The following is a 24,809-nucleotide window of genomic DNA, read 5'->3' as shown; positions in this document are numbered from 1 at the left end:
CAGCCTTGGCCCAGCCAGGGTTTGTGAGCCTCTGAGCTCCTCTCTTCTCTGCAAACAATTAGGGACAGAGAAGTCACAATTACAGATGGGATTTACAGCCAGAGGAGCAATCTATAAATCATGGAGCTCCCACCCCCAGCCATTCCCAGCCAGATAATCAGAGCCAGATGTTCGCCACAGCTGCTTCAACATGGGTACACTGTTGTCCAACTCGACCACGCTGCTACTCTGAGAACCAGCAGAGACTCCAGTCAAAGAATCTTGCCAAGCCAGAGGGGGCTTCTGCAACCTGGAGCCGGACCAACTGTAGGAAAAGTTGGGCCATGTGGGAACTGTTTGTTAGAGCCACTGCAGAGGTGCAAGGCACTATCACTGGTGAGCACTGTGGCTCCTAGGTTGCCTTGAACCTGGCACGACTCAGTGATAGTGGTGACAGTGACAAACATTCATTAACATTCATTGATCACTTGTGAAGTACTAAGCACTGAGCCAAGTACTGTACAGGTTACTCCCTGGTTGCAGAGTACTCCTAAGAGATTACTCAATTCTCAGACAAAGAAACTGAGGGCAACAGTTTTCTAGAAGGCCAGTGAGGGTCATCGGCAGAGCAACTCAAAGCTGGGTCAGCTTGACCCTAATGCCCCAATAACCTCATAATAATTAAACCACGGAGTGATAGAGAAACTCTGATTCAGGATGTGGAGCTCGTAGTTTCCAAATTACTGTGACTGTCAAACTTGGAAGAGACTCATAGTTATTTTATTTCTCCATAGGAGCCAGCATTTTAAATTTCTGGACTGAACCAACTCAGATTTCTAAGACCTGGGACCAAGAATGGCAAACTCCAAAGTGTGGTAAAAGCTAGGCTATTCAAACATTGCCAATGTGTTTTTCTTTACAGACCTTCTCGTTATGTATGTTTTTCTTTATTTTTAAATTTATTTATTGAGATATACATATAGTAACACACTTCTTAAATATACAGCTCAATTAATTTTTACATACATATAAACCTGTACAAGATCTAGAAAATTCTTGCATGTCCCCTCCCAGTCAATATTCCTCTGTCCCCAAGGTAGCCATTATTATAACCTTTATCATCACAGATAGTTTTACTTGTTTTTGAGGAAAAGGAATCACTGTGTATATTTGCTATAAAGACATGTTTGTGCAGTTTTGGTTAATCTCAAGGTCAAACCAAGATTCCCAAATCAAAACCACCAACAATAAAAACATGAGATAAAACAGTCAGTCCTGTCTGCTTACGCCAGCTTCACGAGCCTATTCCATGACCCTCCTAACTCCTATTCCCAAGAGGTGGCGTTACACGTGGTGCCTAAGACGCCCTGTCCTCAAGGGGTGGACAAGCTCCTGGCCATCTGTCTTCGAGCACTGCCTGGTAACGGGATCTGGTAATAACGAGCTGTGTTTACCCCTCTTGTCACCCTTCATCCTTTACCCACTGACAGCCACCATCTTTCACTCCTCAGGAAGGGCAGCAGGGCATGGAGGATGTGGTTGAGGCTCTTGGTGGGAGGAGGAGGATTAAACAGGCTGGAATGTCTGGGCTCCAAGTGCTCTCAGGTTCAGGTTCAGGTTCAGGCTGCTGAGGCAAAGTGCTCCCCTATCATCCCTCACACCTCTCACCACCCCGGGAGGTCTTCAGTGGGAGCACCCCATCCTGGCAAGAGGCAGCCACCCACTCCCCATCCACACACAGTGGGACCCCCTGTTGGGTTGGGCTTTTTCACTCAGAAATCTGGGCAGAAAAGCTTCATGAGGGGTGTGTGTATATGTGGGGATGGGGTGGGGGGGCGTTTGCAAGAAGTTTCAGTTGAGATGATGCAAAAAGGCTAACACCACAGAAAGAGATTCTGAGAAAAGCAAACCCACTCCTGACAGTGGAAGGGGAAGAATGGTCTTTTCTTGGCTTTCTCCCAGTCTTGACCTCTTCCTAAAGCACAGTGCTCTTCACCTTAACTCCTTGGCACCACCCCAATTTCATTTCCCAGAGCGGTTATTTTTAGCTGCACTGAGCACCTGTTTGTTTCCATGACTATTTTAAAATTCTAAATCTGTTGGCATATTATGACACAGGACACCTCCAAAGGATCTAATGCTGCCAGCCGGAAGTGGCAGATCCTTAGGAATTCATACTCTCATCTAAGTATTTATGGCTGACACATAAATACAGTAACCCTACCTTCCAAATAAAACATTGGGGCATGAGATTCCACAAGGGATATTTCTGGATATTTCCCCTAGATGTGAGAGATAATTGAAGAGGTGTCATTTGGATACAGAAATAGTGTAATTACAGCATATTCTTGATTTGTGGAGCTATGTTTTATTATCTGTGATGAGGACTGCTAGAAAATTTCAGAACTTGAAACCGATATGGACATAGGCCATTCCCAAGTTCAGCATTCTGAAGCCCAAAGCAGTCTCCCGTCACTGCTGCTAGGGTCCAACAGGAGCTGGGGTCCATTCTGAAAGCCTACTCCTGCTCTGGCACACAGGGAAACTGGGTGCCTCTCCCTCCTTCTCTATGTTCTCCTCTTCAAGGCATCTTCTGGGCTTTTTTAGGTCACCCATTTCCCCAGTCTCAGCCTGTGTACCTCCCTTTCACCCTACCTCCTACCTCAGCAACTTGCAGGACTCTTCCATTCAAACAGGGGACAAGTTTTGTCCTCTTCTAGTCCTGGGGGGGTCTGAAAGGCCAGTCTATTTTCTGACCCTGTAACCGACCTTCCCATGACTCCAGACCCCCCAGGGATCACGACCACAGCCTGCTCAGTGAGTTAGCGTTGTGGTCCAAAGAACGGTGCACACCCAAGCTCTGAGCGAGCATCCTCAGGGGTTGAAAATACTAGTGTGCATCTAGGCCCAAACCTATCTGCAACTCACACAGAAGCGTGTGAGAAAACTGTCAACAGTGACAAAAAGAAGACTGAAAGTGTTTACAGCCACTTAGAATAGCACGCACTTTCCTACTTGTCCAGTTTTGCTTTTGTTACTCTCCCTTCCTGGCATTCTCTCATCCCTCTCCCGGTTCAGGCTCAATTCAAAAGACAATTCCCTGAAAAAAAAGAACAAGATCTCAGATTGTGATGAAGCCTTCCTTCCTGGGTGCCACAGTAAAACATATGAATGCTTCCCAGGGCCAGGCAGAGAGCACCCATCACAGTAAGAGCAGCCACAACAATAACTGGGTGCTTCCTAAGAGGTGGGCCCAGTATCCAGGCCATTACACAAAATCACCCACCATAGACCTATGCAACAAGCACTGTCACTGCCCAGACAAACAGAGGTTGGATAACCTGCTCAAGGTCATGCTGGCAGCTAAGTGGTGGGGCCAAGATTTGAACCTAGCTGGTCATGCTGGCAGCTAAGTGGTGGGGCCAAGGTTTGAACCTAGCCCCAGTCTTAGCCCTGTTACATTGTGGCACTCCAGGAGGGGTGGGCACAGCTTGTCAGAGGGGACTGCTGTTACCATGCAGGAATTTAAGCCCAGCCCTATGACACCTCTGATTTATTCAAAAGAAGCTGGAAGTCTGGATTTTTACGTGACATTTTCTAACTGTGTAAAATCACTGTTCTAGCCTCAAACCACATTTGAAAGGGGCCTGGGCCAGTGGGCACAGGTCACACCTGCCATGAACAATACTTCATGCCCTGATCAGGCACCACTAAGTGGTGCCTCTCCTTCTGTGGCCTGGAATTATGATTTAAATGTTCATGGTTTCAGACAGCCTTTCTTGCCTAAATTGCAAGCTAAGGGATGACAGGGAGCAGGTCTCAGAATCACCATGTTTTGTGAAATCCGACACAGCCCCTTGGCCTCCTGGGAAGGACAAGGGAGAGACTTACCTTCACGGAGACCCTACGACGTGCTGGCGCTGTCCTAGACCTTTCCCTGAATCCACACATTTACTTCTCCTCACCTGCTGATGTCAGTAATGTTGACCTAGTTTATTCTTTTTAAACAAATGAAGATCGTGAAGGTTAAGAGGAGTTAAGTCTCTTATTTGAAGTCACGGACTTCAGTGACGGCACCACGCATGCTCCTTCCAGTTCACAGAAGAGCTGTAAGTAATTGTCCGTATGCTCTATCTCAGCGGTTCCAGGCAGGAAAATCAATTTTGAATTAATTAATGAGGGAACTGTTTATGTTTGAAAGGCTCTCAGTAAATAATAAAGCACTTGGATCCCTGGATACCCAAATTCACAGAGCTCTCGGGGCCACGTCGTCGGCGCTGAAGATTGAGCACTGCCCTAGAGATAAAGGCTTATTCAGCAAGGTTTACTAAGTCCCTGCTCGGAGTGAGAAGCGGGGGTGGTGGTTCATTCTCAGAGTGAAAAAGCAAAGCCGTCTCTGGGGAACAGACCCATCGTGCTGGGCAGCAAGAGGCAGCACAGCATGAATGGAGCCAGTGTGGACTCCTGGGCTCTCCCACTCATGAACCGTGTGTCCCTAGCATCAGTGTCTTTGCTTTTCCAAACTTGAGCTTTCCTACCTACGAAATAGGGAAGATGAAGATAGTACTAACGGGCATCGCTGTCTCTCAGAGCTGATGTGAGGATTTAATTGGTTGACATACACGTTTAGAGCCATGTCTGGCACATGGCAAGCACTCTAGATGTGGTGTTATCATTTAGAACCCCAAGTTGCCGCTCCTTAGTCACCCCCCATGGAAAGACGAGGCCCTAACAGACAAGCACACAGGGTTGGGAACAACCTGAATGAAACAAGTCCCCTACACGGTCATCTGATGCTTTCCCCAGTGGCATAGTGAAAACCCTTCCTGCGCTGGAGGAGTCTCGGAATCCTCACTGTTTACGGTGGGTTTTCACTTCATCCTCTTGGGTTTTCCAGGTAGACAATCTGCAAACGGTGATTGTTTTCCCTCTTCCAATCTTTATTGTCTTGGCCACTGAGCCAAGGCAATCCCTCTCTCCCCTTTCATAGCCTTGTAGTTTGCTGAAAGGAGAAGGCCCATCCATCTTGTCTACCTGGCAATGACCCTGAGACACCGCTAAAGATGACTGTCAAGGGGAGAAACTGTAGGGTTCCAGCACGGAGCTGTGTCTGTGCAAGGCCCAAGGGCTCCCAAGCAGGGCAGGAAGCTCCCAGGAAAAGCTAGAAAGTGACTCCTAGCACATGTGCAAAAGGGAGGAGGTGGGAGAGGGGGCCTCTCAGGAGGCAGGGAGAGAGGCAGAGAAGAGGTCACTATAAAGAGCTGGCAATGGTCGTATCATTACAAGTGTCTCCCACGAGGCCTGACACAGGGCTGGGACTCAAGAAGCACTATTGAATCAACACTGACCTGTGAAGATTATGTCGTGTCCCCATAGGCACAACCTAGAACAGGCCCTTCTAGGTCCTTCTCCAGGACTTTAGGTACATGGAGATCGAAATGCCAGATTTTCTTACCAAGAGAACCATGTCTCAAATGGAGGCCCCTTCAAAGAAGGCGAATAGTTTTCTGACTCATTAAGATTCTAACCAATTTCCCTGTGTGGAACCACCTTACATTTATTAACTTAGACTCCTTGGGAACAGGCATATAGGACATATTTGGGTAAAGATGGATCATCTCGTAATTTGGAAATGCAATATTTGCAGCAGTAGGTTTCTATGCGAAGGTGTTTTTTTTTGTTTCTCCTCATTAGTTGGGCCCACTTCCCAAGTCAGCCCTGGGAACCAGCCCTGCGAGCCAGCCCTGTAGTCTCAATGCTGTATCTTCTGCTTCTTGAGATGACCCAGGAATCTGCACTTCCACAGCACAGGGGAAGAGTCTGAAGCAGAGTCCCGTGGACCAGTCTTTGAGAATCACCGCCCTGATGGTTCTGCGGGTTTGAAGCTTCTGAGCATCCTCCCTGGAGTTCCCCACTCCCTCTTTTGACACCCAAAGCCCCTCTGGACATCTAGGGCTTGAGCAGCTCTTTTTTTAGGAGCACAGGCAATGGGCAGCCACAGGAAAAGCAGCAGGCTTACCAATAACTCCTGGCACTGCATGCTCCCCACCCCCGGACTGCAGGGGATGGAAGGGGCTGTAAAACATCCAACTGAGCCCTCCTGTTTCATTTATGTACCCAAATAGGACAAGTGCCAATGGCCTCATGTGTAACTGTATTTGTTCACAGCCTTGAGCAAAGGAGAGTGATGTCACTTGGGTTTCTGGGGCCCTTCATTACAGTCCCCAATTTCCTCCTTTGGGCCGCTGCCTGGAGATTTACTTCCTTATTTATGATCTAGGTAGGTCCTTCCTGGGTGACTTGTCTGCTATCTGAATTGGATGTGTACTCCTCTGTTTTAATGTGGCACCTTTTAGATTCAGAGAAATATCTGACCCTGCTATTCAATGACTACTGTAAAATTCTAGAAAAGATGTAGAAGAAAAAGATATCAATGACATACAAATGGGGCTAACCCTGCCCAGTCCAGAATATTCTGAAAAGTAACTTCGCTATTATTAATTTCATACTGAATCCCAAGGAGAAGAAAAAAATTTCAATTTTTTATAATTCATCACTTTCTCAATAAAAACTGAAGATAGAAAACCTGTGAACTGTAGCGTCTCTTTTTTCCTCCTAGAATTGTTTCTTCCACAAAAAGAGGCAGCTCCTATCACTCCAGAGGCTCTCTGTCCATTAGACTTTTGAGCATTCAGCTCTAGACATGTGGCAAAACCTAAAACTGCATACATGACAAGATAAACGCATACCTAGATATCAGTCTGAAAATATGGAATGGCAAGAATTTAGCTTTTCTGCCATGAATTAGGTATGGCTCACTCCCTCATGTCCTTCAGGTGTCTGCTCAAACTACGAGGCCTTTCCTGACACCCACGTACAACGGTATCCTGACCTTTCCTCTCTATACACCTTGCTCCAATTGATTTTATTCATTACCACCTGACGCACTGTCGATTTGCTCATTATCTCTCCCCAACCAGAGGGTAAGTAACTTTAGAGTTGACATTTTATTCATGGCCACATACCCAGTACCTTGCTTACCATGTCACTGTACTCAAGCATTTGTTCAGTGAAGGAATACATCTACCTGCCCATCTGTCTATGAGTCCATCTGTCCACCCAAATATCTGTCCGCCATTTAGTAAATGCGGACCATGACATAGACACCATGATGGATGTTCTATAAATGGGTGGAAGACAATAGACACAGTTTTTGCTCCTGGAGAGATAGACACCAGGCAGATGTATGTATATAAAATACAAAGCTATGTTTGAGATAAGTGCCTAAGGACAATGGGGAGATGCTCTGAGAAAGAAAAAGGTGGGACCTATTTAAGATTAGGGGCTCAAGGAAGTTCTCCTGAGTAAGTGATGTTTAAGCTGAGACCTGGAAGCTGAGAGGGGGTTTTAAGATGAAGACTGGCATGGACAGGAGACAAGCAGGAAGGTCCAGGGTGGGAAGAGCCTGGTGGTCGTGAATGAAGGAGAAAGTAGCACAAAAGACAAAAAGGAGTCAGACCACACCTGGCCTCGCCACGGTGCTGTGCTCATGGCAGGCACACTGGAAATAAATCAGCGACAATCAAGCAGCAACTTTGTTTATAAGATTTATAGAATCAAGGACTAGACAATCTTGAAATGTTTACTCCTACACAAATTATAAAAGAATACTAATATTAAAAGATGGGTTGAAATCCTCATTTATTTCTGTACCAAGTTTCTTAAATGTCTGAGAAAACCTTATTAAGGGTAAATGTAGCTAACGCATTTCTTGGTGTTAGGGTACCACACAGCCCTGCCTCGCATCATAGTTCAGAAGGACATTTTGATCAGAGTGGAGTCCATGCTCCTGTTCAGAGGCTGTATTTACTTTACACCGTCCTTGAGACAAATCCTTAGAAGACTTAATTTACTAGAGCAAGTTATCTCGTATAAATAAGTTTGTTTCCTAGGGTTTATTTTCTACTCCTAAGATTACAATAGAAGCAACAATTTCAAGTGCAATCAGGGTCTCCTTATTGAACTCTAAGCTCCCTGAAAAGCAGCACTGTCTCTGGATTCCCAGTACTGAGGGCCGTGCCTGGCCCATAAGAGACCCTCAGAACAAGTTTAATGACATGAAAGGGCCTCAGTTTAATGATTTTGCTAGTCTGGTTTAGCACAAGGCCCGCTCTCAATCCAGTGTCTGCCATGTGCTATCTGTAGAACTGCAGGCTCTGGAACTGACTTTCCAGAAAATTAAATGAAATGATGATTTACGAAGAGTAGCCATTCTGAAGCCTGGGACTTGGCAGTCAATCAGTAGTGGCAGGGATTACTGTTTTGTCTCTAAAATGCAAGCAGAACCACGATTGTTCATGTAGCTTCTGCATTATCATCTTAACTGTCTTCTATCAGAATCTTAACTTGGCACAGAACCATTAACCTACTGACCCATTCTGTGGTCACACAGCCCCATGGGGCCAAGGAGGACTGCAGAGCCTGGCTGCTCAAAAACCAACACAAAAGGTCTCAGGAATAAAGGAGCCACCAACAAGGCAAGGTCAGTGTCATGTGGGTAGAAGAACTGTCACCAACTTCTCCAGAATCCCAGCAGGTAAGTCACAGGAACTGCCCTCAGGCCACCCGCTCTTATTTTTCACCATGGCCACTGCCCCAAGCCCCTCTGTTAGGCAGCTAGTCACACATGAGCAACAGGGGAACAAAGGAACAGGGGCTCAGCCTACAGACTGCCCAAAGAACACCCCAATGATAGTGGAATTCTAGGTACACACATGTGCACTAGGCAAAGATGTGTGACAGCCAGGTGTCAATCAAAATGACCTCACTTGCCAATCACCTAGGAATGCCTTTGGAACCACCCATCACGGCCCAAATATAGGACGGATATTCCCGCTTCTGGGTCCTTTTGCCCTCTTGGGTTCTCCCCGCTTTTTGCCCTTCTGGCTCCTCCCCTTTCACCCTTCTGGGTTCTCTCTCTTTTTGGTGGCCTTTCGTGGCCTTTTTGCCCTTTTGTAGCCATTTAGGCCCCTTTGTGTTGATTACAGCCCTGGGACCATGTGCCTTCCTGGGGCATTCTTTGTCTTTCTAAAATCTACTTTTAATAAAACTATTAAATCTCAATGACCCGTGATTCTTCACTGTGGTCATTTGCGGAAGAACAGAGGACAAATGCTAACTACATGTCTGTGCCATTGTTACCTTCTCCCTCCCCCCAACATTGGGCCAATACTGAACTCTGACACCACTCTGACACCAACTCCAATCACTCCGATAGGCCCCAACAGTGACACCTCCAGGCAGAGCCCAGCAGGAGGGAGTTAATGTCCCCCAGTGGCTGAACCTTCTCAGTACTATCTTTGCCAGTGGTAAAAGGCTGGCTGTGAATCACACCAAGAAAAGAACTGCCAGTCAGACCTTGGTAAATAAGGTTCCAAAGAAAACATCCAAGCAAATGACAATCCTTATCAATCCCCCAGGACCCAATAAAGAGATAACACTGAAATTTTCCATAATGTCCACTGTTTTAGAAATGTACAGGAGTGGAGAAAACCACTTGGAAATTATTATATGAGCAAACTAGAATAAAGGGTACGAGCTGACAAGCATTCCTGTCTGCTGCTCCCAGTCTTCTATCAATATATCAATCGCCCCAGAGTGAGGGTGTATCCAACAACCTATCTACGCACAAATCCATCACTCCAACACTCGACCTTTAGTTGACAACAGGTCCTACAGAGGTGTGGTGTCTCCACTGCCGGCTTTTAATACACAACTTACTCTAGGTCAGCTCTGTACTGAGAGAGAAATAGAGACAGTAAACTATCTCTCAGGGATTTTTGTTTTGTTTTTCTTTTAAAAAATCTTTATTTTTCAACTTACAAAAGCAATATATATTTATTATTTTAAAACAACTCAAAACATTATTCAAATCTAGAAAATGAAAAGTCCTCGTAATCCCATTCCACTGCCAGTTAGTTTTCTTTGCAGAGATTAAAGGGGAAAAAAAGACCTAATATCTTTTTTATAAAGATATTTTTCTGCTTACAAAGAAAATCTTGCCCATTGGATTGGTTTAAATAGAAAAAAGTCAATGAGGGTACTGTCGATGAAAACGTAATTTCCATTTATACATCCATTTACAGAAAGTCTTTTTTTTGGATGTTATTTTAACAGAACTTATTACAAGTTAAAAAGCACACATACTAGTAGACCCAGTTAATCTGCCGTTAGGAATCTCCACTAAAGAAACACGAACTTGTGGGCACGAAGAGACATGTACGAGGATTTTTTTTTCAATGTCTATTAATATGAGAATGATTACCAAGGTAATCTCTACCTCAGAATGCAACACAGCAGCCAAGAAGAATGAGGTAGATCCATATGTATTGGTCTGGAAAGGTTTCTGAGATATGCTATTAAATGGGAGGAAAAAAAAAACCCCACAAGTTACAGAATATGTATAATATGATCCTCTTTGTGTTATAAATACATAAAATAATACACAGCAGTTGTATATGTACACATGTAAACCAGTCTGGAAGTATACACACCGAACTGTTAAGAGTGTAGAGTGGACCTAGGCAGGGAGGGGAAGGGAGAGTCTAGAAAGAACTTCATTGTACTTGCATTGTTTGAATGTTCAGCTACGATTAGCATGCAGTTCTCTACTAAGCATAAAATGAGAGGTGAAACAAAATCTTTAATCCAGTGGATGTACTTGAATATGGTATGAAGTAAAGATCTAACTACTCCCTCCCAAACCATCTTTTCCTCTATATCTGCTTAAGCCTGTTTGAATTCTCTCTTATGTTCCTTTGGTGTTATTGTATCATTATCCTCGCTGTTGTTTTATAGGACGTTTTTACATCTTTTAAAAAACTTTTAAAAGTGCCTTTTAATTTTTTTAACTTCCTAACTGTTGAATCCATTTGGAATTAATTTTCTTTCATGATATCATTTTCTATTTAGTTTGAGTCTGATGTATGTATAATCTCAACTTGCAGTTCAAGTACTCCTAACTACCTAGCTACTCAAAATTTAATATCTTTAAAGAGATGATACTGAGTCAACATTTTATCTGTGGTAGGGACGGACATTCAGTATTCTGGTCCTTTTAGTTGAACTGGTGTTAAAATACACACAGTACCTCAGGGATAAGTTCTAGCTTTCAAATGTTAGAAATGTTATTAAAAGTCACTGAAACCATGGAGAATATACTCCAACCTTTCACAAGAGTCAGAAGTAGTTTAGGTTCCTATAGGATGCTAGGGTCAGTATTTGCCCCCATTTGAAACCATGCAGTATCTCAAGTTTCTCACCATTACAATAAGGGGGCTGGAGCCTCCATGTCCCACGGCCTGTTCTAATATTATAAGATTATCGAATTACCTTGCACAGAATATGAAGTTGGACCCCTAATTTTTGGAGATGATAAAATCTACCTCATAGTACATACAAAAATTAACTCAAAACTGACCAAAGACCTAAAATGTAAGAACTAAAACTAATAAAACTCTTAGAAGGAAGCACAATCATAAATTTTTATAGCATAGATTAGGCAACAGTTTCTTAAATATGACACCTAAAGCAAAAAAGACAAAAGAAAAGGTAATTAAAACTTTTTGTGCCAAAGGATACCATCAAGAAAGTGAAAAGATAACCCGCAGGAAGGGAGAAAATATCTACAAATTACAGATCTGATAAGAATCCAGTGTCCAGAATACATAAAGAACTGTTACAGTTCAACAATAAAAAATAAATAACCTGTTTTAAAAGGTCAAAGATTTAAATGGACAGTTCTCTAAAGAAGACATTCCAGTGGCCAATAAGCACATTAAAAGATGTTGCTAATCATTAGCTATCAGGAAAATGCAGATCAAAACCACAAGGAGATACCACTTCACACCCAAAAGGATGGCTATAATCAAAAGAACAGACAATAAGTGTTTTCAAAGATGCAGAGAAACTGGAATCCTCACACACTGCTAGTGGCAATGTAAAATGGTGTACCCACTTTGGAAAATAGGCTAGCAATTCCTCAAACATTTGAACACAGAGTTACCACATGACCCAGCAATTCCACTCCTCGCTATATACCCAAGACCACAGAAAACGTACGTGCACACAAAAACTTGGATAAGAATGTACATAACAGCACTATTCACAATAGCTAAAGAATAGGAACAACCCAAATGTCCATCAACTGAAGAATGGATAAACAATATGCAGTGTATCCATACATTATGTTATTCAGCCATAAAAAGCAATGTGTGCCGATTCACAATGCAATGACTAAACCTTGAAAACAGTATACTAAGTAAAAGCAGCCAGTCACAAAAGGCTATATGTTGTATGATTGCATTTATATGAAATATCCAGAATAGACAACTTCATAGAGACAGAAAGTTAGTGGTTGCCAGAGGTTGGAGGGAGTGACTGTTAATGGTTAAGGGTTTCTTTTTGGAGTGATGAAATGTTTATGAATTAGAGCAGTGATGGTTCGCACAACGCTGAATATACTAAAACCACTGATTTGTTCACACTTTAATAAAAGGGTGAATTTTATGGTATGTAAATTATATCTCAATAAAATAAATAGGGTATATTTTAAGCCACTAAGGAAATGAAAGAAAAAAAGATCTTGAACAGTATTTCTGGAAATAAGCCTGAATCTTGATATCCAACTCGCATACCTTGAACGATGGTTCCAACCCTGGCTGCCCAATAGAATCACCCGGGGAATTTTTAAAAACACACATGCTTGGACCTCCTTCCCAGAGGTTATGATTTAATTGGCTTGGGGTGGGGCATAGGGACTAGTGTTTTTCAAAAGTTCCCCAGCTGATGCTAATGTGCAGCCAGAATTGAGAACAGCCGCCCTAGAATTTGAGCTTTTATAAAAGAGTCCCTGGTGTTGATTTAGATTATCTGTCATTTTATCCTTTCTCGTAAACATGAGACAAACAAAATTTTAAATGGTTGACAGTTTCTGGTTGTTAGATATGGAATTTTATTTTATTGTCTCTTCAACATTTTTTAACAAACATCAGCAGGTTGCAGACAAAGAATCTTAAGTACAAAATGGCTAAGACACATCCTGAGGTCACCAGAGTGAGTTGGGGTAAGGATCAAATTACAATTTAGTGCTTGGGAACCTAACTCACTTCTTTTTCTAGTTACTCCAGTTGAAACATTAGGAACATCCACTCAGTACCAGTGGTGGGGACAGGCAGCGTCGTTACTGGCACAAGAGGCAGAAAGGCTGGATGGAGCCTCAGTCCGGGAAAACTGCAAACTCTCAAGTCTACTGTCTTCACCTTCTGATTTGGTAAAATGGAATCACCCCTCTACCTGCCCCCACCCACAAATAACAAGCCTGTTTTCCTTACAGGGCTGGGAACCCCACATTGATTTCATCTCCTCTTGTCAGGTAAGCTATCCTAAAGTGTCACTTATCTGGAACACTGCTTGTCTGATTTTCATTATTTTCCCCTACACTGGTGAAACCCACGTCGGGTCTACATGAGGAGTCACATTCATTTTGGAGCACCAAAGCTGTTTCCAATTGGTAAAGTCGTGGCCAGTGCATGTTGTTCATTAGTGTATTTGTGGGAGGCTGTCCGGGCCCCAACCCAGCCACTGCCCGTGGGAAATTCTTCCCAGATCAGAGGACACACCAGGCCTCAAAGACCAGAAATGAGGGACTCCTGCACAGTGCCCCTTCCCCCGTACTTGAAAGGAACACACACAGACAGCAGTTGTTTGGGTTCTGGTTTAGTTGTGTAATCTCTCAAAGATTTTCTATGCAGTTCCCTGACTCCTCCACCCCACTTTCTCTCTCACTCAGCTGTTTTCTAAGTTGAATTCTGATCTGGGTTTCTTCACAATGTCGCCTTTGACTAAAAGCTAATAAAACCCCACACGGGAAATTCAGGAGTAGTAGAGATGCCACATGACTGTAAGCTAGGGTCGCTGGTCAACTCGATTTGGTTTTCAAGCTTGTATACCATCTGGGGGCTTCAGTGCCACCCGCCTTTGTGGCTATAAAGGAGGGTCTTTGTCTTTCTTCACAGCGAACATGGGCCTGAACCTTCCCGAAGAGTCCTGCCGACCACACCGCCTCATCATGCTCCAGAACCACTGCTTGCACTCCCTACGTCTGCTACCTTGCCCAAGGCTCTGGGCAGAGATACCGGCTCTGCTCACCAAAATGGCCGCCTCTACAAGAGCCGGGGTGACCAACTGCCTCCACCACAGGCAGGCTCCCTCCCAGAGCTCTGTGACATACCTGCCACCTAAGCAACCTGGGGTCACAGGGCTGGCCACTCAGGAAGCTGCTCAAACTCTCAGCGGAGGAAACCTTTTTGTCAATGGGCATACAAATCCTTGACATAAAAATCTGATAAATCAACGAGAAGAAAAAGGTGTTTTGCTGCATGCATCCTGAAATCCTTGGTTATGGTTGAGAGTTGTCTTATATCAGCCGCATCATCGGGTAATTTATTTCTGAGAAAATCTTGATTTCCACAGATAAGTGGTAGCAAACGCTAACAGGCTGTTAGGAGACTGTCTTTTGATCTTTAGTTAAATCATTGTTTCTTGGCCTTTCTTTCATTATTGCCTCCCTCAGGAACACTGGTAGACATGTCTGCCTTACTGTGCTCTTCCCCATCTGTGAAATCTTAATACCACAGATAAACTGCATATCTGTGTATGTACAGTGGCCCCTTGGAGGGCTGTACAACACTGTCACTGCTAGATTTTTTTTGCCCCTTGGGGACAACACCACTCCAGTTGAGAATGCATGAGTTTCATTGATCCAAAGCTTGTAATTATTGAACAAAAGTTGTGTTTCAAAGTAGAATCATTAAAATAATAATACTAGAAACAACAATGGAAAATTCTTAAATAGTAATTATTTGCCAGACATCTTCCTAAGCATTTTACTTCTACTTACTTGTGTAAGTCTCACAGTACTATTAGTATTCTCGCTTAATGAAGAAAATGAGGCACAGAGAAGTTATATGACTTGCCCAAGGCCACACATGTGACACATGGCAGAGCTGGGAATCAGGCCTGAACGCTACTGAACGACTGCTCATTTCCTTATCACAAAAATAAAAATCAAGCAAGATGCACCCTAACTTGCAATAAGCCTGGAACCACTCATCATGACACAGTTCCACAAAGTGACACGTTAGCAAACTGGCCACTGAGCAGTGAAGACACCCCAAGCCAGGCCCACCAGGGGCATGTATGAGCATTTGGATGAGTTATGCATGCCTGAATATTTAACAAGATTCCTAACCAATACCATATTTATAAGAAATTCCAACACAGACAGAAAGAGGCAGGGGACTTACTCACCGTGAGCCACCCTGGTAGCTCCAGTTAATGCACCGGTGGTCTCCAGTATGTCGAAATGTGAGATATTTAATCAGACATGTTTTATTTCGGTTGCACATTTTTACATGGTAAAAAACAGAATTAAAAGAAAAATCAAGTTCGACATTTGAGAAACCCCCAAAGCCCTGGACTCCTAGTGGAGAAACACCCAATGACTTTCTGGGGCTGTCTAGTCCGACTGAGGATGCTGCTCCCACAGCTGGGACAGCCTGCTGCTGTGGCATCCCACACCTGCCCCCTCTGACCTGCCACCAAAGACCCAGGCAGCACTGGTTTTTAAGCTCTCTGGGTGATCTGATGTGCAGCGGGCTTGAGGGCTGCAGTTCTAGTTCTATTTGTCGTCGCTATTTTGAGAAGGTAACCCTGACTCTGAGCAAAGTCACACCCAGCTGGTCCAATCCCCTCATTTGCACCTGAAAAATACACCACTTTTATGTCTGTTTTTTCTCGCCACCACTCTCAGAAAAGTGCTCTTGACTTTCTGCCTGCACATGTGCTCTGGTCATTGTTACTTTCATCCCACTCATTCATCTCTTATTTACTAAATGCCTACTATGTGCCAGCAACTGGAGAATCAAAGCAGCTAAACACATAATCACAAGCTATTTCTAGCATTTGGAAGGAAAAGGATCAGGGAGCCCAATTTAGGGTGGGGTAGATTAGTGGAAATTATCTGAGTGAGGAGTGAGGCAAACAACATTCTAGGCAGAGCAAACGCCAAGCAGGAGACCCAGAGATGGAGAAGTTTGGGCCACCTGAAAGCAAGCTGATGAGTCTGGGAGCACGAAGGGTATGGGAGAGGGACTCTTTCTTGGAGGGGCTTGTTTCTTGCCCTCCACATCTAGAGAGGCAGCAGTGATATCATTGCAGTTAGGGGTATGGCCTGGGATGTGACAATGCCTCACTCACTGTGACCTGGTTTCCTATCTGTAAATTAGGAATAATCATAATCCCTACCCCAGATGGGGTGGTGATTAAACACAGTGATACTCTAGACATAGTGGGTCCTGACCTTGACCTGACATGCAGGTCTCACTGCCAGGCCTGGCCTGGGAACCTGGACATTAGGTTATTTTAATGTCCAGCTGTGGCAATAACCACTGACGCAGAACGTGGGCAGAATGCCAGGAACGAGGGACATGCTCAAAAAAAAAAAATGCAAGGTGTTACCATTAGTGGTGTCTTCAGTCTTTCCTTCCACCTGTCTAAAAATGCTCAAGCCTCCAGTCAAAATCATCTCTTAGTCTACAGTCATGCCACCCTGAATGTGCCTGATACCGTCTGATCTCAGAAGCTAGGCAGCTCGGGCCTGGTTAGTACTTGGATGGGAGACCACCTAGGAGGACCAGGAGCTGTAGACGTTTAAAAAAAAAAAATCATCTCTTAACTCTCTACCATCATTCTTGTACAGGTAACTTTTGACAAAACTATAAAATCTGCTTAACAGTCAAATTCATAGAGACTCAAAGTAGAAAGAGAGCTGCCTGGGGGAGAGGAGAGAAGGGAGCGTTATAGGTGAACGCGTACAGAATTTTAGTTTGGGAAGGTAAAGTCCTGGACATGGATAGTGGTTACAGTCGCATAACCATATGAATGTGCTTAACTGAAGTATACACTTAAGAATGGTTAAGATGGTAAGTTTTGTGTTGTGTGTATGCTACCATAAAATTTTTAAAAACTGCTTAAAGTACTGTTTACTTATATTCAAGATGTCTTTCAATGTCCAGAGAATACAGGCATACCTTAGAGCTATTGCAGCTTTGGTTCCAGCTACAGCAATAAAGCGAGTACTGCCATAAAGCAAAACGTAATCTTTTTGCCGGTAGAGGGTCTTGCCTTCGCTCTGTAAAAACCACAGCATCTGTGAAGAAATGAAGTGAAAAGCAAAGGAAGGGAGGTATGCCTGTATAAGAAACAATGTTAACTTGAAAAGTAATTAAAAGAACACATTTACACTCTTCCATTCCTAAGAATCTATCCAATAGAAATGCTACATTTGTGCAAGTATGTTCAGTGGGGCATGTTGTAATGGCACAAAAAGCAAAAATGACCTAAAAGTTCATCATTAGGGGTATGGTTAAACAAGCTGAGGTCCATCTTCGGAAGACTATGCAACCATGAAAAAGAGTGAGATAGTCTATCCGGCTCCAATGAGTAATATACTATTCAAGGAGAATTTGGCTCCAGGGCATCTGAACTCCCTGTATTAAGGAATCTCTGCTCTCTTTTGAGGCCTGGTTGGGAGGCAGGATCCACCTCTCCACCCTGGAAGCTGCAAATGCCAGCAACTTCAACAGCGGCAGTACCCTCGCCATTCGGGTTTTATGGCATAGCTGTTTCCACACACAGCCTTCCAAGAGAGTCTGGGAACCACCCTGATGTCCCTTAGAGAAATTCCTTTTCTGCTGATATCAGTCAGTTGACATCTATTGCTTACAACTGAGAACACTACTGATAAAGATACTCAGAGTAGGACTGGTTTTTTAAAAAGAAAATAGGCCCTTATGTGCCAATAGATAATGACGGCTAACATTTCTTGAGCACTTAACATGTGCAGGCACTGTTCTAAGCTCTTTTCAGGTACCAACTCATTTAGTTTCCAAAAAACCCTATTAAGTCTGTACTATCATTCTCATTTTACAGATGAGAAAACGGAGGCATAGAAAAGGGTAAATAACTTGCCCAAAGTTACAATGTCTGTAGGTAGTGGAAATGGTTCATGAACCCAGAACCCACAATCCCAGCAATATGGAAATAGGACAATAAAATACTTTGAAAAAGGGCTGTAGGGAGACTGTCCACACCTGTTATCTCTGGGATGGGACTGTGAGGTACGGTTGCAGGGGGCTTCTGATGTGTTCCTTCTCTATTGTTTGAAACGTTTGCAACAAGAACCATTCATGTGCTACTTTCAGATAAAGCAGTGTTTTTGTAGGATTACACCTGAACCAGAGTGTTTGCAAACTAAAGCCCCTTGCAACTGAGACTCCATTGAGCCTGTCTTGGTTTCCTGCTGCCACCTTCCACCCCTCTCGAAAGACCTGAAGATTCAGCTACAAACTCATGCCTGGAGTTTCCTCCTGGTTCTCTTGTGATAAAATTCACTCCTGGGGTGTCTACTGTGATGCAGCACATACAGTTGGGTGTAGAAATCACACAAGTGATTATTTACCCTGGGGACAAGAGCACCTGGAAGCCCCAATTCTATATAACACTCCTTCAGTTTGGCCTCAAAATACCATGTGGCCCCAGTCATCCTCTGACCTATCCATCCACTGCCCTGTCCATCCATCCTGCCTAGTTCTCTCATAATTTTCATTCTTCAAGACCTAAATTAGAGCTAGTTCTTCTGGCAACTTTGGTTTCTTAAATTCTCTGCCCACATCACTTCCTGAGTGTAATCCCTCCTTTGTTGGTAGAAAAGTACCATGTACTTTTCGGGGGCCACTTCTTTCTGTTTATTCATCCTCTTTCTCCTCTTTTACTCAGATGGTCATCTCTTTACTCTTGAAGGCCACAACCCTAGGCTCCTTCCTCACTCTCATCCTTACATAGTAACCCGCCACTACCACACACAGGGGCAAGTTTTTCTAGAAACACTGCCTTGATTACCAGTTTATTCTGCAATAACTCTAACAACCAAGTGCTGTTTTTTTTATGAGTCTTAGCCACGTGAAGATTTTTGTCCTTTTGTTTTTAAATAGTTTCAGACCTACAGAAAAGGTGCAATAGTAAAATAAACTCCTTCCACCTAAATACCCCAAATGTTAACATTTAACTTAATTTGCTTTATCCTTCTCTTTTCTTTCTTCCCCTCCTTGTTTTATTCTCTGAATCATTTGAGACTATGTTGCACACAAGATACCCCTTTATCTCTAATACTTCAGTATGCATTTCCTAAAAAAGACATTCTGTTACATTACCAGTTTAATTACCTAATGAGGAAATTAACACTTATACAATAATACCATCCAGTCTACAGACTTTATTCAAATGTTGCCAATAGCCCAAGATCCAATCCAGGCTGAACACTGTTTAGATTGAATTTGCCAGCTTCTAGACGTGTCTGAAACCTTTGATTCCATCTGTGGAAAGAGCCCTGGATAGAGAATTGTACCCACCATCCAGAGCGGACAAGTCACTTTTCTCTCTGGGCTCCACTTTCCAACCCCATGAGGATAAAAAGATAGAAAAGCCATGGGTATTGTACCCCGACTGCTCTATATATTGAAGGCAATTAGCCAGTGGGGTCACAGCTTACTCTGGCAACCTTCAGCTTCCCCCAGGCATAGTCACCTTCACTTAACTGAAAACGGAGAAGTTCATTTTACTGTGTGATTACCAGATGTCAAAGCCCAATGTGTTTTACATGCATCATCTCATCTAATCCCCACATTTCCACCATTATCCCATTTTGCAGATGAAGAAACTGAGTTTGTAGGGGTTATGTAATTTGCTCAAGGTCTCTCAAATTCAGGAGTAGAAACGAGGAGGGTAGTAAACACACCTTGTCATTCACAGTCCAACTAACCTTCTCTAGGCTGAAATAAGGCCCCTGGATCAGAGGGAAGCAGAAGCTCCAAACAGAGACCACTGAGGCTGCAGTGGCCACCAGGAACAAGGCCCAGAGAGCTGCATGGCCCTGGACACTCTGGTCATGTGCGGCACAGTCCCCTTAGTAGAGAGAAGAAATGGATTCTGTAATCACAGTGAAAGCAAAACTATACCAAGTTTCATGCTGCAAAAAACACTTAGTTTTGGTGGCCTGGAGTTGAATTTTTATCCCCACCCTATGAAGAGCTTCTTCTCTATGGAGATGCATATAAGGTCTGGTCCTCTGTAGGAAATTGGCCACAGTCAATGAAGAAGTCAACCTCTAATGCACTATTACAAAGCGTACTGAGCACACACTATGTGTCAAGTGCTGACTAACCCTCTGAGGGGTGCCATCTCATTTCACCACTGGGTTCTGTGACCTTCCCTGGGCCAAGCTGGCACCAGACCAAGTCTGTGAGACCTTATATAGCACCTGCAGCTTATATAGCATCATAGGAGAAGCTGTGGGGGCCAGATGCTTTGAAGCCAACATCACATTAAGTAGACCCACATTCCTCCATTAGCCATGGAGCAAATCAAATCCTACCTCGTAAGGAAAGGCCATGCATGTATCCCAAGAGGTTTGTGACCACCTCCCCAGGTTATGTGACACTGGAAAAGCTCTTGACTTCTCTCCTCAGCACAGATGCTGCCGCCACTCTGGCTGCTGGAGGTTTGGGAACAGCTTCTATGTTTATATTATATTTCTCCAACTAAACTGTGAGGCTCTTAAAGACTTCTTAAGATGTCTACTTTTTGAATGCCGTGGCCCCAATGAAGATGTTTCCTTTTCTTCTTTTTTTCTTAACACTTAAAACTGAGGTAGAATTTATGACACTGCACCAGAGTAATGCTTACAGCAGCCCTGAAAGTATTTAGCCTAGTAAGTTCCCAACAAATGAAAGATTCTACTATTTCTTCTGCTAGAACTACAATTGCTGCTGCTGCGATCATCAAACGCAATTTTGTAAAACTGGGGAACACAAAGCCTCCTTGGCATTTTGGCCTGGCTTCTCATTCTCCCCATGTTCTCAGCATGGTCCTTGGGTCCCTGTCCACAGTGAGGACACACAAACCAGAGCTGAGAGCCAGAGGTTTCCAGGGTACTGGCTGCCAAATGGCACAAGCCACAGGGAGTTAAGTCCATGCTCCCAAATCCACATCTACCACCAATTGGTTTCAAGTGGGCCCAAGGCACCGCCCCTCCCTGCACACAGGAGGTGGAGCCTGCAGAGGCCTCGGGCACTCCCTACGCAGCCTTTCAAGTTTCAGATGTAGGTTCCTGGCTGCCAAAAGGCTGTTCTTTATGGTCTTTTCCCACCTTGAAAATGTCCTCTGTCCCTTCAGGGTCTCATATCTATTGTCCTGCCAAACATGAGGTGATCTCAATTCTTTTAGTAGGCTGCCTGAACCCCTCAGAGGAGCCCGCATCTCCAAGGGCAGAGTACATTATAGCCTCTTCAAAGGAACAGTAAAGTACATCAGTGTACCCTCGGCCTAAACAGAAGGAGCACCGACTTAGTTCACCCAGTCAAGAGCAGTTATTGAGTGCCTCAGGTATGCAGGACTATGAAGATAAAAGACAAGATCACTCAGTCTTTTAAGGAGGGGGGCGCAGGGGAGGGATCAGATGGGTGGTACACAAAGATAAAAGCTGAAGGTCAGAGTCAAAGATAAGTTCGTGCAGGCCCAAGCTTGCACATTCCTTCCACCCTGAAAGGTATTCCTGCCCCTCCCTTCCAGAGCTCCCAAGAACACAGAATGAATGAGCCCCAAATGGCTGTCCAGAGTCACCCCTCTGGGCTCACTCCTGGGCCCTGGGCTCCGTCGAACAATCAGAGGCTTCTGGAGGCAGGCTGAGCAGGCACATTCTCATGTGCGGGGCCCACAGCACCCCTCTCAGCTGATTGTGTCCAGGCGGCCGGGGTCTCCGAGGCGCATGAATGCCCCTGAATGGGCCCATTCAGGCTGATGGACAGGAGCTGAAAGCTGCACACACACAAAAGCCACTGGGCAGCCGGGAGGGCTCCAGCCCTGGGGTTTGCCCACGGGAAGGGAGGCCATCCCACCAGAAAGGACAGTATGAAGACTTCTCTCCGTATTCAGTGGCATCTTCTGGGTGCCAACTACATAACACCCCCTACCCCAAAGAGTAACAGCGGCAGAGGCTGGCACTGTATGTAGAAGGCTGAGAGGGCTACGGGCAGAAATTAAAATCCAATAAATGACATATAAACAGACACCCTTTTCTTTAATAGCAAGACACCCTTTCCTTTAATAGCCAGTGTGCGCCTCCATGTGCCTAACTTGTCCCCGGTTAGGACTACATTCCTGACACCCATGGTGACCTTTAAGGACTCCGACTGACCTGAGATTGTTTAACATGCCACCAAGAAAAATGATCTCGAAAGGACACAGCCAATATTTAAATGAAGACTGGACAGACATGGTCCCATTCTTATGTCACTCACTTGGTGTTTTCCAAGAAAAAAAATTTCTGAAACAACATCTGTATTTTTAAATAGAACCAGGAAGGGGAGAACCACCCACCTGGAATTGTTTTAACTGCTTCGAGGGAAGGGCAGGCTCTGCTGGTCAGAAGAGCAGAGAAGTCTATTTACACTGCTGCACACAAATATTTCAAGCTCACAGTCAGGTGGCTACTTTGGAAAGGATGCTTCTCAGCTCCGAGATCACATTACTTTAGAAACAACCCCCCAAAAGATAATTAAAGATAGTTCCTCCTCATAATGCAATACTATAATGAGCAATTAAAATTAAATTAGTTTGTCATAATAAAAAAGATGGATTACATTCTTAGGCTTCCCAACCCAGAGTTAGTAATTCATGGAGAGAAGTCTGTGACTGAGCAGCAGTCTTACTAAGAAAATATTAAATGTTCAGACCAATTCTGTGAAAAGGTCAAGATAACACGGAGACAGAGATGTACCCTGGCACAATTATTAGTTTTGTTGACATTTATTTTATTTTTAAAATAATGAGATAATTCAAATATATAAAAAAAGAACAGAGGAAGATATTAATGCCAATAAATCCATCACCCCAAATTTGCAAATGTTAAAATTTTGTCATGTTTGCTTCAGGTCCTGTTCTTTTTAAAGAAATAAAATGTTGGGGAACCAGAAGAAACCACTGCCCTCCTGCAGAGGCAACCACTTATCTGTATTTTTATAGGTTTGCCATTATCGATGCAACATAAACAGACTATAATACTGTTTTTTGTATTTTTTTAAGTTTTTATTTTGAAATAATTATAGATTCACAGGAAACTGAAAAGAAATGCACAGGGAAGTCCTATGCAGCTTTCACCCAGCCTCTCTCAGTGTTAACGTTTTGCAGAAATAACTAGAGTACACTATGAAAACCCAAGATCTTAACACCGGCATAATCCACAGAGCTTATTCGGATTTTACCAGTTTTACAAGTGTGTGTGTATGTGTGTACATAGTTCTGTACCATTTGTGTGTGTCGGGGCGGGGGGGGACGGGAGGAGGGGGTAGGCTCTGCATTTTTATCATATGTGTAGCTTTGTATAACCACCACAATCAAGATACTAATCTGTATTCTTCCCACCGGACTCCCTCATGCTACCATTTTATGGAGGCACCAACCCCTAAACCCTGGCAACTACTCATCTGTTCCCTATCTCTATAATTTTATTATTTTGTGTTGTTGCATGTGTTGATAATTTGCTCCTTTTCATTGCTGAGTAGTACTCCATGGTATGAATGTACCAGTTTGTCCAGCCATTCACCGCTGAAGGACATCTGGATAGTTCCAGTTTGCGGCAATTCTGAGTAATGGTGCTACGAACATTCATATATAAGTTGCTTTGTGAACATTAGAGAAAAGCCCTAAAAGAGCCCAAGTAATTTTGAAAAACAATAAAGGAATCTTTCCATTGTTAAAGATTAGTATATAGCTACAGTTATTCTGACAGCATGGTATTGGTAGAGGAATAGATAACAGATCAAATGATGCTGAACCAACTGGACAACCACAAGGAAAAAAAAATCGACACCAACCTCAATTTCATACCTTATACTAAAAGTCAAAATGGATCACAGACTTAAATGTAAAACATAAAATTATAAAACTTCAACAAAAATAGGACATATGAAGATATCTGATTTCTGTAATTCGCAGAACATCAGGAAGAGCCTTTAAACACATCTCCTCTGGTCTGTCCCAAATGACTGAAATTCCACTATTAGACAAATCATACCTTTGGCTTAGGGTCTCGTCCAGAAAATTTCTTTGGGAGAGATAAGATATAAGCTCTAAATCTTGGGGTGAATCAGAGTATCAAGTCCTCTCCAGCTGAGAGCTGAGAGGAGGCTCTGAAAGGAAGTAAAATGAAAAAGATACTAAGCACTTGGAGAATTGAGGAGGGTGAAAAAGAGTAAGAGAAAAAATATAACATTCTGACAAGTTCCACCTACTTGATAATGCTAAGATCAGTTCTTCCAAAATCTCTACCTGGTTCGGTATCATTGGTGGTGGTGATGATGAGGTTTCACCAAACTACATCCACCCAACATGAGCAGACAGTCATACAAGCTGTCTACCAACTCAGTGCAAAGCGGAGTGTGTATACAGGTATAAGAAGATGGGAGGTTGCTGACGTTTCCTCATTAGTATAGACTGTATCTAGCTCAAAACAAAGACTCTGTGTTCCAAAAAGGATAAGAGTAAGGAAAATATATTTATTATATATCTAGTATTTTTCTTCCTGGGTTTATTATTTCTTTTATGTGGATGTTTTATGGAACTACTCAAATTCTTCTTCTTTTTTTTTTTTGGAA

The 24,809-nt window shown here is 43.5% G+C and overlaps 1 protein-coding gene and 1 pseudogene across 1 annotated transcript in view; one reads left to right on the top strand and one right to left on the bottom strand.

Moving 5' to 3' along the window:
• Positions 1-24,809, bottom strand: part of TCF7L1 (transcription factor 7 like 1) — a 145,812-nt gene that overhangs the window by 76,956 nt on the left and 44,047 nt on the right. The window lies entirely within an intron of this gene.
• Positions 16,631-16,748, top strand: LOC112484554 (annotated as a pseudogene).

The sequence above is a fragment of the Pteropus alecto genome, unplaced genomic scaffold (assembly GCF_000325575.1).
Source record: "Pteropus alecto unplaced genomic scaffold, ASM32557v1 scaffold117, whole genome shotgun sequence".
NCBI classification, from domain to species: Eukaryota; Metazoa; Chordata; class Mammalia; order Chiroptera; family Pteropodidae; genus Pteropus; species Pteropus alecto.
The sequence above is the reverse complement of the archived record's forward strand: the minus strand, read 5'-3'. Positions and strand labels throughout refer to the sequence as shown.